General features: G+C 38.4%; 1 long non-coding RNA gene across 3 annotated transcripts in view; it reads right to left on the bottom strand.

Annotated features, from left to right (window-relative positions):
• The window catches only part of LOC309544471, a 1,317,369-nt gene that overhangs the window by 474,498 nt on the left and 824,569 nt on the right, over positions 1 to 18,302 (bottom strand). For all 3 annotated transcript variants that reach the window (XR_014224852.1, XR_014224853.1, XR_014224854.1), the window contains one exon: positions 8,022 to 8,076. This is a non-coding gene — a long non-coding RNA (uncharacterized lncRNA). The remainder of the gene's footprint in view (positions 1 to 8,021; positions 8,077 to 18,302) is intronic.

Genomic DNA, 18,302 nt, shown 5'->3' with positions numbered 1-18,302 from the left:
ACAAATACTGTACTGGTGACCCGAGCATAAGGAACAAACTATTCAGAGAAAGGAGGTACAATAAGAGACGTGGCCACTCACTAAAACTAGAGGAAAGGCGGTTTAACCTTAAAGTGCGTAAGGGGTTCTTCACTGTAAGAGCAGTAAGGATGTGGAATTCTCTTCCACAAGCAGTCGTATCAGCAGGGAGCATCGATAGTTTCAAAAAACTAGTAGATGGACACCTTAAAGACCACAACATACAGGGGTATACAATGTACGATTAAAAGCAAACACACACACGCATTCATAGGTTGAACTGGATGCATAGGTTGAACTGGATGGACTGATGTCTTTTTTCAACCTTACTAACTATGTTACTATGTATTCCTTGTAATAGGAATAAAAGTGATAAAATTGTTTTTAAAGGGACAGTGTAAAAATAAAAAATAAAAGATAAAATAAAAAATGAAAGTGCCCCATCCCTCCGAGCTTGTGCCAGAAGCGAACGCATACGCACGTCACGCCCACATATGTAAACAGTGTTCAAACCCCACATGTGAGGTATCACCGCAATTGCTAGAGTGAGAGCAATAATTCTAGGTCTAGACCTCCTCTGTATCCCCAAATATGGTAACCTGTAGACATTTTTATAATGTCGCCTGTGGAGATTTTTAAGTAACAATGTTTGTTGCCATTCCACAAGCGTGCGCAATTTTGAAGCATGACATGTTGGGTATCTATTTACTCAGCATAGCACTATCTTTCACATTATAGAAAAAAATGGGCTAACTTTACTGTTTTCTTATTTTTTATTTAAAAAAGTGCATTTTTTCCCAAAAAATTGCATTTGTAAGACTGCTACTCAAATATGGTGTGACATTAAGTATTGCATAAATCTCCATTTTATTCTCTAGGGTCTCTGCTAAAAAAAATATAACATTTTTGGGGGTTCCAAGTAATTTTCTAGCAAAAAACACTGATTTTAACTTGTAAACAACAAGTGTCAGAAATAGGCCTGGTCCTTAAGTGGTTAATCATCTCTTTTTAAAGCAAAAGATCCATTTTTTTTATCTTTTACTTTTAAAGGTACAGGAGAGATTTGTGTTTTTTTTTATCCCAGACCTCTCTATAAAGAGGACCTTTCATCCTTATTTCTATTACAACAGATGTTTACATTCCTTGTAATAGGAAAAAAAGTGATAAAAAAATTAAAAGGACAAATAAAATTTCTCATCCCCCCGTGCTCATGCGCAGAAGCGAATACATACATAGGTTGCACACTCATATGTAAACAGTGTTCGCACCACACATGTGAGGCATCGAATGTTAGATAATTTTAGCACTAGACCTTCTCTGTAACCATGAACAGGTAACTTGTAGAAATGTTTAAAGCGTTGCCTATGGAGATTTTTAGATACTGTAGTTTGTTGCAATTCCACAAGCATGCACACTTTTAAAGTGTAACATGTTAGGTATCTATTATCATCTTTCACATTTTACAAACAATTGGGGCATATTTTTTTTTTATTTATTAAAGTGTATTGCGTTTGAAAAACTGCTGTGCAAATACCGTGTGACATAAAAAATTGCAACAATAGCCATTTTATTCCCTAGGGTGTCTGCTAAAAAATATATATAATGATTGGGGGGTTAAAATACAGATTTTTACTAATGAAAACAAAAAGTTGCAGAAAAAAGCTTTTTGTTATTTGGAGATTCAAATGTATCTGAACCCCCAAAATATAGTACAAATGATTTTTAGCAAATTCTCCAAATATTGAAAAGAAATTTGACCGAATTTCTGAAGTTTAAATTTAAATTTGACTTGAATTTTACATTGAATTCCATTCAAATTTAAACTGTAAACATATTGTTGACATTAAAGGCTGTGTGTGTTATTAGTGTACTATTTCAGAACAATGTTTTTTTTATTGTTAAGCCAAAGGTGATTTTAAGAGTCATTGTAATGATTTGATGAAGATTTTTCTTTTGTTCGCTCACTTTGCATGTGTAAAATAATGAAAAGAAACCAGCAATTTATAAATATTTAAAAGCTTTTTCACTTGACATTATTTTTTCTCAGCTGGGTAAAAGTACACCTGTGCACAGTGCACAGTATTGTACATGGCAAAATGTTGAAAGTAAGATACTACTTTTATTAAGTAGAAAACTTTGCATATTTTGAATAAACATATTATTAATGCAAACAAGATCAATGTGTATAAATAACAATCAGATGTTTGGTTACTCAGATGCTGCATTCAAATCGAAATACAACCTAAATTTCTGGATTGGACCGATTCAAAATAAATCGGTAGATTCAAAGAATATTTGAGAAACGTATTCTAAATAAGAATTCCAAATATAAATCCCAAATACAAATTGAATGAATCACCCAAATTCATTTAAATGAAATAACTAGATTAACAAATGTGAACAAAACAAAACAAATTTTTTCGTCATGCACATGTCTAGTTATTTTGTTTGCTATGGGCAAAATAAAGGCTTGTATTAAGTAGCAGTTGCAATTTTATTTACATTTGCCAATAAGATAAAAGATGGATATAAAAAAGTAATGCATTTGACATTTCATGGGATGATTTGTCAGGATCTGATTGTGCAGGATGTCAACGAACTATCCATGCAGCTTTTGAAACTTTTGAAACTTGGAGTTTGGAATATCTTCAGAAAATATCTAAGCAAATGTGCTCCAATTTCAACCTTTTCTGTGTGAGTATGTGTACATTTCTTTTCCCTTATTTAATAATCCTTTGAAATTAACTCATAATTAGTTCATACATAGAAAAGTAACAATAATAATTAATAAGTAATAATTAAATAATAATAATAATAATTACAATAGTCATGCTCCCTGTCTGAGTGGCCAATAATTATACCTAAGTGTTGTCACCTAAAGACAGGGAAGAGGGTTTAAACTTTATCAGAAGTTTTACAAGCTGCAATTGCACACTGGGATAGTAGATGAATGTGTGAAAGGTAAGTATGGGCTTCTTGTGCAGTCTATTATCAGGTAAGCTAATTACTATGTATATAATAGAGAGATCCTGCGCTTATCCCGCCACCTTTCTATAAAAAGAAAGGGGAAGTTGGGACTTTAAACGAGGTGTGCTAATGAGCCAGAGCAAGGTGTGATGGGTATTCACACCAATGTAAGGCAACCAAGAATAATGAATAATATCAAGAGTGTTTATTGAAAACATCATCACATCAGTGTAAATTTTACAAGTTGCATAATGATAATAAATGCAAATGGAAATCATACATCACAATAAAAGAAGTCATAATAATAATACATGGACAGCGCGAGCTGTATAGTAAGGAGCTGAAGATTGCAAGATCAGATAGTGGATAAAAACACATGCCAACATGGAATAGAATGGGGGATTGCATCCTAAGTGCTCAACACGTTTCATGGAACATTTTCCACTTTTTCAAGAGCAAATGCCAACAAGGGTCTGTAAAAACCATAAAAGTATATTAGAGATAAACGATGTAGCTGAAAATGTGTATGGTTGAGGACTCATATACAAAGTAGGGGGAGGGAAGAAAGATAAAGAAGGGACAAGCCCAACCAGATCAGTCTGAACCCTTACTGAAGATATTACCTTGCAGTGTCAGCTCACAAAAATATTAAATGAGATGTTGAAGTTTCACAGTAGCTGAAACATCCAGAACTGTCAGACCGGGAACTGAGGGAGCAGTGTCAGTGAATGCAACATGTTCAGGGGCCACATGATTCATATGATGATGTTTTCAATAAACACTCTTGATATTATTCATTATTCTTGGTTGCCTTACATTGGTGTGAATACCAATCACACCTTGCTCTGGCTCATTAGCACACCTCATTTAAAGTCCCAACTTCCCCTTTCTTTTTACCAAATAGGGATGGAGACACATGTGTTTCCCATGTGTCTTGTCTAAATGTCCCACTTCCCTTTTTCATATATAGCCACCTTTCTGTAAGAGATAATGTGATCAATTAAGAAAATTTGTGACTCTAGAGGTTAAGAAGGCTGCAACCAAGTAAGTCTGAACACAAGGCTCAACAGAAAATAAAGTAAATAAAGGAAGGCGCTCCTCTAATAAACCAATATGTGTATCCACAATAAATCAGCAGTGTGTACAAATTAATAGTAACAACAAATCAATATATAAAAAATGTGATCCGAACAAAATATTAGAATATTTGATACATAAGGGAAAGTGTGAAAACCCAAACAAAGGGTTAATTTTTAAAGGGAATATCCAGTGCTAAAACATGTCTTGGACAGGACATGAAAGTGGTGCTTTAGAAGATTTATAACAGAACTTCCACCACATTAAATACACTTCTCTTACCAGACAGATATGATCTCAAATTATAGAGATCTCACTCACTTGAGGTGTATCAAGAAAAAACAGCAGCAGGAAGGAGACTCCCTCTGTTCAATGATTCATGTTCGATCCCCCAGTCTCGGAAAAATGGAACTCGTCTAGTCCTCACTCCCAACATGTGTAGAGACAAAGGGAGACTCCGTAGTGTAGTATATTAAAAAAAGTAATTTATTAAAAGCTTGGATTACACTTACATTTTTGGAGATAAAACCAAAACTATGAACATTTGCAGTCAGCATTAGCCTGCTCGTGTGGAATGAGGTCGCAGAATTTGCTCCACCCCAACGTGTTTCCCTGTAATAGGCATCAACTGGAAAAAGTTTTAGCACTGGATATTCACTTTAAGAATTGCCCTTCGTTTGAGTTTGCACACAAGAAACGTTTTTCTGAACTGTTAAAAATGTATTCGACTTTATTTATATATCAAATATTCTAATATTGTTTTGGATCACTTTTTTTTGTATTGATTTTTTGTTACTATTGATTTGTACACACTGTTGATTTATTGTGTATACACATATTGGCTTATTAGAGGAGTGCTCAAGATAATTAATTTATCTAATCTAGGTATAATGATGGTTCATTTCAACTGTACTGATTGTACTATGTCCTTCTGATTGATTTATTTATAATGGCACTGAAGAATATATAGACTATTAGGTTGCTTACCTTGCTTTTGCAAAAATTAATTATTTGTGAAGTGTTATAATCAACAACTACTAATCAGATTTCACTTTACCATAGTTGGGTCATTTATGATTAGATGATAATGATACAATCAGGATGATTTCCACACCATTCCATCTGTTTTTCTTGCAACCCTAGAGTATCTTCATGTGTTTCATTTATGTAGTTGTTATGCCATGGCATCTACAACACTGGTCAAAGGTAACTCTTAGGAAGCATCAGAGTGCTAGCTGCTTAAATCTACACCACCCTAACTTCAAATGTACATCTGCTATAGTTTTTAACAGACATGCAGACATACAGTACATGTGTTCTGTTCAGCCTTAATTGTTTGGCAGTGAGTTAACTAAAACCTCCCTATCTGGTGCTGCAGGTCAAACAGCAAACATATTGCCTTTCTACCTAGAGGTAAACAACACACAAGATGTTAGAGTAAGGTATAGGGCATTAGTAGAAAAAAATATAGAGATGAACAAAAAGCACAAGTCTTGTTTGCTATAGAGTCACACATTTCCCTTTTCTGTAGGCTACTCAAGAGTGCTCTAGGTCTTTTGGGATTTTAGTGATGTCCTTGATTTTATGATAGTGTTTTATTTTATTCTAATTGTTTGGGAGGATGTATTATGAGAAAAAGGCATTTAGCAATATTACGTCTCGAGTGTTGAATTTGCAAACAGCATATGAAAATATAAGAGAGTGTAGCAATATAAAACAATTACAGAAACACTAGTTTATACACAAAATGAATAATTTACCCTCCAAATATCTATTAGGTAACTGAAGTTCCATAAAAACAAATTCATCAGATTGAAAATTCAGCATTGCATCTGGGCTTTCTTCTAAAATAAACATATTCCCTGTATTTTATTTTTAATTAGCAATGACTGCAATAAAATTAGAATGTTTTCTTTTTTTTTCAAGCAACTCCAGTTGACATTTTTGTACAGATGGTAAAAATTAAATTAAAGTCAACATCTGTAAAACTTTGAAAACAAATCCTTGTTCTATAAATTGTGAGATGCATGTGTTTTATGGTGTGCCATAATTAACACTTCCAGTGAATCTCATGTTTTAGAAACATTTTTCAAATATCAATATGCATGCAAATTGTAATGTTCAGCTCATGAACTCATGTTTTTACTAATCCCTTAGTACAATACATTTTGGCTTTTACCAAGTCTAATTTCTCTTGAGACAGCGCCTTCGAGCCAAATCATAATTCTTACAAGAACATTTAATTTCAATAACTGAAGTGATTAAAATATACCAAAGACCGCACACATTACATAAATAGGTGATGGCAGTTCTCATAATAAAACCAAGCACACTATGTTTAATCTTTCTATACACAATTATAAACTTTTTGTGTACTTTCATTTTTATGTAATTGAAAGTACTTTTGCTAGTCAGTGCTGACATTTACAGCATTTATATCATATTTTTGGTCATTCTGAATTTCATGTAAAAATACCAATAAAAAAAGAAAATATATCACCTGGAAGCAGAAAAGCTTAGAAAAATAATTTATACACCCAACACACATAAACACTTATTACTTTTCAGTACATAATATGCAAGGCACACACTGAACATGAGACTAGACTCCTTTTCCCTAATGTTAAAACCCAGCAAAAATGTTTTTTAAATGCATATCAAATGGAGAAATGTTATATTGTCCGTGTGTGTGTGTGTGTTTTTTCTTTATTGTTGTCTTTGTCTCTTAAGATTTTTGTCACTTCCTGTTCAACTGGCAGTTATTGTCAAATGAAGAAGGAAGGAAAAAATGTAGAGAGTAGACAGCAAAAATTGCTTTTTAGTATGTGTGAGAGAGTCTGCATGGGTTTGATTCATTAATAGTTTTGCAAATCTTGCTCAAAGTTCAAAAACATTACAGTGAACTCCATTGAAGTTCATGGGAGGGAAATCTTGTCATTCAGTTCTTGCCATTTGTAGGGCTTTAGAAAAGATATTGTCAGAAAATAGGCATGGGAAGCTGGGCACGTGTACCAAAAATCAGTATCTCTTTCTCACAAAATTGTAATTTTTCCCAAATAGATTCAACACACTGACAATACAGTATATCTCTTGTGAGCCCTCCCTTTTGTAAGAGGGGTTTGGGGAAATATATTACATTAAAATATTGCCTCTTGTGACTCAGCTGACCAGGGGCAAAGACTATGCATTGCATTATAGATTGTTTCTTTTTTCTGTCTTTGAACCCTTCACAATTTTTGACAAGATATTCATGATTCAGGAACTTCATTACTCCTGAGCATTTGCTACAAACCCATGGCATCTGAAAACCCGAAGCTCAAGCCTCCGTGTTAGGAATGTGGATAAGGGTTAGTACATCTGTCAGCTCTATAATGTTGACTAAGTCTTGAAAGTGTGATCCACTTTACTTACCATTTTAGGAACAGTAGTCACCAGAACAGGAAGAGAGAAGAACTTTTCCCAAAAGGAACAAAATCAAAAGAATAAACAAAACATCTAACCCTTCCCACACTCCCTCCAAAACTAAAAAATAAATAAATAAAATGTGGGAAATACAATTTTAGTTTTGAAGACAGTAGGGAAAAGACAATAATACTAAACTAGGTTCACCTTTTCCTCTGAAAAAGGTGCCCTGCCACCTTACAGTGTGGTCAAATGTACACTATCCAAATATCGAACAAAGGTGTTGAAATATGTTAACTTTTAAAACAAATACAATCATGAATGCCTATCAAGCAAACCATACAGCTAACAGAAGCTTGACAAGAATACATTCCTCTCTTTCAAGATATACTGTTGTGGTAATTTGTTTGGACTTGGTTGGTATGCAGTTTAAACCTGTGCTACTTAATCATTTTCCAATTTAAAATGTGAAAAATATGGAATTATGCATTTAAGACCACAAGAATAAATTGTCGAGCAAAAATGGTAAAATGCATTCATTAGAAAAAAGTGTGTACCTTGATCTGTGATTCTGCTAATGTCCAAAGTTGTACTTTGTCATCATTTTCTGACCTGGTAAAATATTAAAAAAAATATAAAAATAAATAAATAAATAACAGGATTAATAAATAAACAGTCAGCATGACTAACTAAAGCTTTGTTAAATGATTACATAATTATTAGTATACTTGTATATTGAAAAAAAAAAAAGATTTTGTAATGATACCTAAAATAAAATCACAATTTTTAACTTCGTTTTCTGCTCGCTAGACCACGAAAGTACAGCTGAACTTTCATGATCAATTATGCATTTGTGATTGTCCCTGAACCCTATGAAAAAATGCCCCCACTTTAATAGTTATCTTTAATGAAGACTAGATCTGTTTACACCAGTGGGGTCATCTTTTAGAGCAGCAGAATGGCCTTACCCCTGCTTAAGAAAATTGTAAAACACAGTACCATGCTTTACAAATATGCCCTCCACTTTGCTCACTCTGAGACTGAAGTGAGTGAAGCTTTATTAAAATTACTGAATTGGAGAAAAATCTAGGAGGAGGGGAGACAGTCTAATCACATGACCTGCCAAAGTGATGTGATCAGCCTCTCCTTTAATTATGATACCTTTTATAAATCAATCCAATCAAGGGGTTTTTTTTTTTCACTAGAAAAAAACTTTTTGAAGCCTCAAGCTCAATAAGCCATCTTCCAGGAATGACTTGGTCACAGGAGACAATAGTTTTGGAAATAGGACCTATCCAAAGATGCCCTTTTGCCCCAGTTGCCCCATTTGCTCAGTAGCTGAGGGTCAAATAAAAGTGCACATATATCTCATAGTGAAAGTATAGTTTTACTTGAAGTGTGTCATTTACATTGCACTGTAATAAAAAATCTTATATATTTTTTTTGTTATTCTCTAAAATAATGCAGTACAGTCACTGAGAATTTATCCATTCATTCATCAGCATGTTTTTTTTACACACCACGTCTGCCATGGGAGGACTTGGAATGTCTGTCCCCAGTTTTCTGGTGGCTAAAGAAAATGTGCCATGCAAAATGAGACAGTGCCAGAGTGATTGAGAGCCATGGTAAAAGAGGGGTATTATCTTTTCACACTCATATGCTTTAAAACAAGGGATTTTAACCCCTTATGGAACACTTCAGGCCATTTTTGTGATACAGCACTGCATTAATTTAACTGACAATTGCGTGGTCGTGCAACGCCGTACCCAAAACTTTGTGACTTTGAGCCTCATGTAATTATCACTAATGATCATTAATATTTGGCTTCCTGAAAAAATTGACAGTTTTGTATTCTTTAAACATTTACTTCCTTTGTAGCTCTCTGCATTTGCTCACCTGACATCTCAGAGCTACAAAGGAAGTTGATGTTAGAAGACTTTCTTCTGCCAGGTGCTATGATCGCAGATAGAACAGTTAGCAGATAGCTAAAAAAAAGCTCAGCAATTGTCACTGAATGTGGCTCCTGCTGTTAACTAGTTCCAAATGGTAAACATCCATTTTTGGGACCACCGGCCCAGCGTATATAAAATGCCACTGGTCAAATGCCCTCCTGACCCCAAGCTCAGCCCTATAATTTACCCAGTGTACAAGTCTTTTAACCAACTTTTTGCAGCAATTTTTAGAGCAACCAAGCATCATCCAGTCTCCTCTTACAGAGTATATTTATGTGTATGTAGGTAGTTATCACTGAGGGACGAGAACAAATGTAAATGAATAAATACAAGTTTTCTGATAACAAAGTATGAGGAAAGTCAATAAACAGCTAAGCAGAAATTATCACATTTATGCAAAGCACAGTTACTCATAGCATTCACCAGAGTAAATTAAATGAATTAATATTGATCTCATTGGGTTAATACATTTGCCATTGCTTTTAGCGTATTTGCTTCTGTATGGTCAGAAAAAAAGAGGAGATTTTTTCTCTCTGCTATGAAATCTAACAAATAGTAACAAGCTGTAAATCCCTAATTTTCCTAAATACGTACATTTTGATTCACAATCCCCATTAAATATTATACAATCTATGAATTCTAATTGTGTGATTCTCTGAAGATAAGACAAATCTTCATGTAGTGCAGTGTTTCTCAACTCCAGTCCTCAGGGCACACTAACAGGCCAGATTTTAAGTAATACCTTGGGGAGATGTAGACTAGAATACTGCAATCACTGAGCACCAAATGATATCACCTGTGATGTATTTCCGTTTTCTTGAAAACCTGGCCTGTTAGTGTGCCCTGAGGACTGGAGTTTAGAAACACTGATGTAGTGTACATACTGAAGCACATCCGAGAATCAACATTTACCTAGAGGATACCAGTTTTGCCTAGCTAACAGATTAATTTGTTTATTTGTATAGGGTGAACGTTTCTTATGTATAATGTTCATGGAATACAGTCTAACTGCAGTGTGACTCTATCTCAATGACATCTGTTGCCTGCATATGGCTGTTCCATTAGCTAACAGAAAAATCCTCCCTGGCTCTGGGCTCTATTCTCTCTCACCCCACAATAGCCATGGCCACACAGTTTGTACTCAGCACCAGAGTGATTGCTCTACACAGGAAGTGTCTGAAAACACACTAAAAAACATTTTTAAAAAAAGGTTATTATTCTACTAAGGCACTATATAAAACTCAAACACAGGTGGAAAGAGAAGATGTACTGGCATGTGTGGTTTTAACTCTACCTGTATAGTGTTAATAGTTTACTGATTGTACATAATGTCTCAAGTTTCTCTTAAGTATTATTTTAAAGTTCTTCTTTACAACCAACTTTTTCCAAGTGCAGTGATAAGCATTCTTGCAAGATACCATACATTAATCATTATGATCAACAAGCAGTAACTGCAACAGACTGCACATTTTTTTAGAAGTTGACAACATGCACAAAGCAACGAGAGAGGTGTCATTGTCCCTATACTTTTCTGAGTTAAACTGATTTCCAAAGCAGAAGTAATGTTCAGCAGGGTGCATGGATATGGACGGGCCCTTAATTTGTAATACAGTTTATATTATGTATCTCTCCAAAGATGTAAATACAGGAAGAATGGTTTCTATGATGAAATGCAAAATATAATTAGTAAAGGTAAGATGAAATATGCTTTATCTACAGAGGACATTCTGTCCAAATAACTGCTCACAAAAGAAAAGAAGAGGGGAGGTTTTTGGAAAATAAATACATCTATAAAGTCCCATATAGAATTCAATAGCTGAAGCTGACATTTACATATACAAGAAAGCAGTGTTAGCTGTGTCAGAGTTTTGACTCATCCCTTTGGATTTGTCTAAACAATAACAGTTTTGACACACTTAAAAAAAAAAAACAATTCAACCAAAGCCAATATAGACCTTATTTAATGAATTCAAGTAAGTTAAAGCTCCAATTTTTTTTTTTTTTTTTGCTGGTGCAATGGTGTTAATGGGGGTATGAGTGGAGCTGAAGCACCAGCAAACACCCCCTGGATTCACCCTCTATCTTTGTCCTTGTAACTTTATTTTCAAGACAAAAAAAGATGGAAGTACATCTTCCAAAGACGGCATGAATTTCAGGGACAATTCACCAAACTGTTCACATAAAGCAAAGAGAAAAGAGGGATGGACAAACAACACTGCAGCGTCTGTGTATTAGTTCCACAGCTCTCATAGTCACAGGGGGCTAAAAGTATAATGAGAGGTATACTATCTTGCTTGAATACAAGTGTGATTTTACAGAAACTACAACCACACCTAAGGTGGTATAATGCTCTTGAGACATAGCTCATATTTACACTGCAGCTTAAAAATATCTGGAGTACTGCTTTAAAATTAATGTTTGTAGCTTTGAATATAGTAAGGAAAAGTTATGACCTCTGTCAGGTTATTATTTATATCTGGGTCCCTGCTGTGTAGATTTAGCTTCTCTAATTGGCCTGGTGACCATTATCACCAAAAAAAAAAAAAGTAAAGACAATTCAAACATTGTCACCAGAACTGGTACCTGGAGGAATTTGTCTAATGGTCCTTGGCATCCTTTTTTTTGTTGACTGTAAAAGTGGGCTTTTTTTATTTAAACATGGTTTACTGGTGATGTGTTAAATTGGGATTTATTTTTTGATGGCACCATTTACTATTTCACCACAGCACCACGATTGGGTCTGATTGCTTAATGGAGTGCATTGGATTTTTTTTAGATTTAACTTATAACGGGGACACCTGCTCCTGTGACAACTGTCTAAGAGAAGATTTTCCTCACTTTGGAGAAATTTCCTTACTTCCTGTTCCATCTCCAAGACAGACAAAAATCACAGAGAATCCGGAGCTTCGCTTGGCTCCTGGACATATACACAACTACAGCAGTCCCTAGGCTCCCTCCTGCTTTGCACGAAATGCCTTAAGGCAGTCTGACTTTTACCTGATCTGATGGTTTGTGGGGAAGCCATCATGAACTAGCTCCTGCTCTGCAAAAGCTCTCCGACCAAGCTTCCCCACCATGCACCCTGGACTCCAACAAAATAGCAGCGAAGACTGGTCCCCCGCTTCCGCTTCCAGACCTCAAGTGACACACTTGGCATTGCAACTCGAGGAACACAGCTAAAATATGGGCAACATATGGAGCCAATATCATTCTGGCTCTTCCAGCCCATTCACCCTAAGCCCAGTAAAGTCAAGGCCTCGCATGGACTCTCTGGGCAACCCAGATGATGACCCCAGATGAAAGTGAGTGCAATGCGGCACCCATATACCCCAGACCTATCAAAGCGTGATCTCATTGCAGCTTTCTCAATGACTGGACAACTGGTAACAGATACCACTATAAAGATATAGTGTGCTGCTGTCGTTACATGCCTCCTTAAAATCTGATCTGATGTAATTTCTTCACAAGTGTTATGCTGAGATACAGGAACTAGGAGAGAGGGTTGGCCACATAGAAGATAAGATGTAAGATGTCACATCAACATTTAAGAGTGAAATCAGCCAATAACTGCCACAAGATGAAGGGTCTTTGCCTTCATTGTAAAAACAGTTTTATGGACTTGTAAGGTTCCTCGGGAAAGGAGGTCACATAGCCCAATAAATTAAACAGTTTGACCATATGAGGGCCCAAATAAGGAAATAAAAGCTTCTAGTATTGCAAGTAAAGCCATCAGGACTCGGGGCTTTGCCCGATTTGGTGGAACTTACTGCTAGTTGTAAATAGCAGCCTCCAATTCCTGTGTTATTGAGAGTTACACAGAGAGTCCTCCAATTGTTCTTGGGAGAGGGGCGGAGTATGAAGGCTGGGTAAAGAGGAATAAAATTCCCCAAAGGCCTGAGCAATATGTTTAGGGAGTGTACCGGTCTGTCCATCTGAGCAAGTGATACAGAGAACATAGGTTACGTTGACCTTGCAGTGTATGCATGTAGCTAAAGTCAGCTAATGGATTGAAGGGTGGCCTTGGCCCTGAAGCTTAAAATTTCCATAACCTGCCCCTTTAAAATTTAACAAATCTCTCTCCAGGGCAGGGGTTCGAGCATGCTTGAGGCAAGATTCCACAGTATGTATATTTGACAGCAAGGCAGACAGATAAGCCTCTTATTCCTTTTAAATCTGAGTGTTGTGTTTAATTAAAACCCTCTTAATGACTGCCTTGTGTGCCTCCCACAGCACTCCCGGGCTACAATCAAGGATGTCATTAATTTGAAAGTACGATCCGATCTCATGCACTACATCTGCCAGAAACGTAGGGTCTTGCAGAAGACTTTCATTCCATTTCCACAAAGAGTGCCTAGAAGGTGAAGTCTCAGTCAATGAGTACTGAACAGTGACCGGGGCACGGTCCGACCATGTGATATTTCCAATGAAAGCGGCCTTACCTGACTGAAGTTGTCTATGCAGGATCAGAAGATTATAAAGTTCATAAGCAGCGCTAAAACAGTTGAGCAGAAAGATCCATCACTAGTTTCTGTGCAGAAAACACTACTCCCCAAGGTGAGTATTTCTAACTGCTTATCAGAAGGTAAAAGGCATGATGCATAACAACAATCCTCTCCAACAGACCAGGATTACTTCATATGGGGCAACACAGCTACACGACCACTAAATTGCTCAAGAGTGTGGAAGACAAAGTAATCGAAATCCAGCAAAAAAGGAAAAAAAATCTCATAGTGTAGTATTGATAAAATAATACGTGAACAAATTAAGGACACATAACCAAAGTCAATAGGCAACATAGGATGAAGGATAACCATCACCAAATAGCCGTGCAGTAAACACTCAGCACCACAGTGAGTCTACCTAACTGCATACCAGAAGATAGAAGTGTTAGGACAACAAATCAGTAGACTCCTGACAGGCTAGGTTTTCTCACATAAGTTACATTTTTCTCATAGATGTATGCATAGCAGGGTGATCCAAGCAAATCCATCCATCAGAAGCAGCCAGCAAGCACCCAGAAAATAAATGATCTCATAGTGAAGTATATCGATACATCAAATGAAGGTTTGTTAAAAATCTACTTACAATCAGTAGAAAGTAAAAGAGCAGTGTACACTTTCCAGGTTGAATTCTGCGGTTCTCAGAGTGTCTATGCTTGTAGGGGAAGGTTATCTGACGCATTTCGGCCTATCAGCCATCATCTGAGGTGATCAGAAGATTATTGATTATCGATTTGTGAATGCAACTTATGTGAGGAGGACTAGAGTGGAAGAGCCTCCAGATATCGATCAGTTGAGCCCTATGGAAAGCTTGGGAAAAATGTTGCGGTAACCAGGTGAGAAGGAGGAAGTGCCCACATTAGGTATCAGGAGCACATAGAAATCGCCACCAAAAATGAGATAGCCTCCCAAAAATTCTATGAGCTGAGCAAGTGCCCTGCTTAGAAAGAGGTCCTGTTGAAAGGTGGGGACAAAGACTGTAGCTAACGTCATCTGAACGTCACCAAGCTTGCCCCTCAGGAAAAGGAAACGCCCATTATCATCCAAAAGGACAGCTTGGCATGTCCATGGAACATGACTAGAGTTCAGAATAGAAACACCCTTGGGGGAAGCATGATAAGCAAAGAGATAACATCTATTCTTCAGTCTCCTGAGCGAATGCTATGTCAGAGCGGAGCCTTTTTATTGCATATGTCTTTTTTTAGGGGCATTGAGTTCCTTGACGTCAAATGAAGTGATATACAGAGAATCCATCAAGACCACCAAAAAAAAAAAGAAAAAACAAGGGGGAAAGGGTAGGGGAAGGAGTAGGAAAATAGAAAGGAAATGGGGGCAAAGCAGGGCTTGAGTCCTGCAGGAACGCATAGGAATGGCATTCCTGTACTTTTTTCACAGCAGGAAAAAGTTCAGTTCCTGTAAGCAGCGGCGTTCTGCAGGACTGGCCTTTGAAGTATGTGAGCTGTGTGGCAGCATTGGCGTCACTAGGGGGGCCAGAGAGGGCCATGGCCCCACTAACATTATACTGTGTCCCCTAACACGATCCCGGCGCCATTTCCTGCTCTGGGATGGCGGGTCCGTAAGCTCAGATTGCGGGTCCCTGACCCGCCATCCTCCAGCATCAGTGTGAAGAATGGAATCGGCACTAGAGGAAGCAGAGCTGATGCTTTGTGTATAGCGCCGCCTCCTGTCACAGGCGGAGTGATACCAAATGCACTCCGCCTGAGAGAGCAGCGATACAGGAGGCATCGGCTCTGCTCTCTACTGCAGCCGCATGCTTCCTCTAGCGCTGATTCCTGTCATACTGATGCTCATAGATGGTGGGTCAGGAACCAGCCAGTAGTACCCCCCAACAGTACCAGCCAGCAGTATCCACCAGCAGTACCATCCAGCATTTCCCACCAACAGTACCCACCAGAAGTACCAGCCAGCAGTACCCACCAACAGTACCCCCCAGCAGTATCAGCCAGCAGTACCCGTCAGTGGTACCCACCAGCAGACCCAGCCAGCAGTACTCACTAGCAGTACCAGCCAGCAGTAACCACCAGCAGTACCCCTCAGCAGTACCAGCCAACAGAACCCACCAGCAATACCCACCAGCAATACCCACCAGCAGTACCAGCTGACAGTACCCAACAACAGTACCCACCAGCAGTATCAGCCAACAGTACCAGCTGACAGTACCCATCAACAGTAACCACCAGCAGTACTATCCAGCAGTACCAGCCAGCAATACCCACCAGCAGTATCCACTAGCAGTACCAGCCAGCAGTACCCACCAGCAGTACCAGCCAGTAGTACCAGCTAGCAGTACAAGCCCTGGCAGACAGCCAGCAGCAGCCACCAGCCATACCCACCTTGGGGACAGCAGCAGCCAGCGATACCTGATGGAATCCTGAGGAAGAAATGAAGATTAAGATCAGTTGAGGTGCAGGTAAACTGCAGTGCATCCGTGTGAAAGCAGCCTTAGGCCCCTTTCACACGATCAGTCTGATCAGGTCCGCCTGTCTGTTTTTCAGGTGGATCCAAACAGAACCTTAAATTCACCTCTATAGAATGGCAGATGTAAGCAGACTTGTGTCCATTTACACCCGCCTATCTCCCACCTGTCATCTGCCCGCGCCGCTCATTGTGGCCCATGGCCAAGTCGCTAAAGTGGCCCTTGCTCCTCAAAAGGTTGGGCACCCCTGCTGTAGGTGCATGAGTCTTGGATGGAGAGGTCCTCCTTAGTTTTGCCATGGTGTGTGGCAGAGGGAAGGAGTCACGGATGGAGAGGTGTGCTGTACTGTAGCACATTAGGAGACCGGCGGGGAGATCACAAAGATCTCCTGTGAAGTTGATAAAAGTGTTAAGACTGCGGCCACCGCTGCGGCTGGTCTTAACACTTTCATCCCTGTGGCTGGCAGGTCTCACTATTCTTCCCTACCTCCTATGCGCTGAGAGCATGTCATCAATACTAGGCTTTATTACTACATAAACTGGCACCAATATTAGGCTTTATTACTGTGTAAACTGGCACCAATACTAAGGGTTATTACTGCGTAATCTGGCACCCATACTAGGCTTTATTACTGCATAAACTGGCACCAATATTAGGCTTTATCACTGCATAAACTGGAACCAATACTAGGCTTTATTACTCTGTAAACTGGCAAAGATACTAAGGGTTATTACTGCGTAAACTGGCACCAATACTAGCGGCTTTTACTGTTTAAATTGGCACCAATACTAGGGACTATTACTGCGTAAACTGGCACGAATACTAGGGGCTATTACTGCGTAAACTGGCACCAATGCTAGGGGCTATTACTGCATAAGCTGGCACCAATACTAGGAGATATTACAGCTTAAACTGGCACCAATACTTGGGGCTAATACTGCATAAACTGGCACCAATACTAGGTTACAGGTTACATTATTTTGTTGTTACATCTGTTCTATATTTATTTGTTTAACCACTTTACGTCTGCCTGCAGTAATATTACTGCGGCAGAGTGGCTCGTTATCGTCTGACGACGTAGTACTACGTCGTCAGACACTCCCCTTCCTCGGCGGCGCGCGCGCCGCCAGAGGCTCGCTCCCGCTGTTTTCAGTTACAGCGGGAGTCGGGCCAGGGGAGGAGCAGCGGCGATCGCCGCCGCTCTTCCCCGATCATTGGGGATCTAGTGTGGAGATCCGCCTGCTTGTGTAAACACAAGCAGGCGGATCTCCTAAGTGACAGGCAGGGTCAGATTGCAGGGTTCAGCATAGCTGAACCCTGGATCTGTCCTTGTGTCACTCAGTCACCTCCCCCCACACACGTCAGTAAGCACCAGGCATACATTAACCCCTCCCTCTCCAATAAAATTAACCCCTTCCCTGCCAGTGTCATTTTTACAGTAACAGTGCATATGTATAGCACTGATTACTGCAGTAATGTCACTGGTACCCCAAAAGTATCAAAAATGTCAGTCAAGGGTCCGATCTGTCCGCCGCAATGTCGCAGTCCCGCAAAAAAAATCGCAGATCACCGCCATTACGCGTTAAAAAAAAACACCAAAAATGACAGAAATCTTTCCCTTTGTTAGTAAACGCAATAACTTTTGCGCAAACCAATCAAAATACGCTTATTGGGAATTTTTTACCAAACATAGGTAGCAGAAAACAAATTGGCCAAAAATTTAAAAACATTTTGATTTTTACATTTTTGTGGGGGGAATTTCATTTAAAAAAATGTGAAAAATATTGTTGTTTTTTCAAAATTTACGCTCTTTTTTTTGTTTATAGCGCAAAAAGTAAAAATCACACAGGTGATCAAATACCACCAAAAGAAAGCTCTGTTTGTGGGAAAAAAAGGACATAAATTTCGTTTGGGTACGGCGTCGCACAATGCGCAATTATCAGTTAAAGT

The sequence above is a fragment of the Pelophylax lessonae genome (assembly GCF_965119305.1).
Source record: "Pelophylax lessonae genome assembly, chromosome: 1".
NCBI lineage: Eukaryota > Metazoa > Chordata > Amphibia > Anura > Ranidae > Pelophylax > Pelophylax lessonae.
Note: the sequence above shows the minus strand (reverse complement) of the source record. Positions and strands in the feature narration are given on the sequence as shown.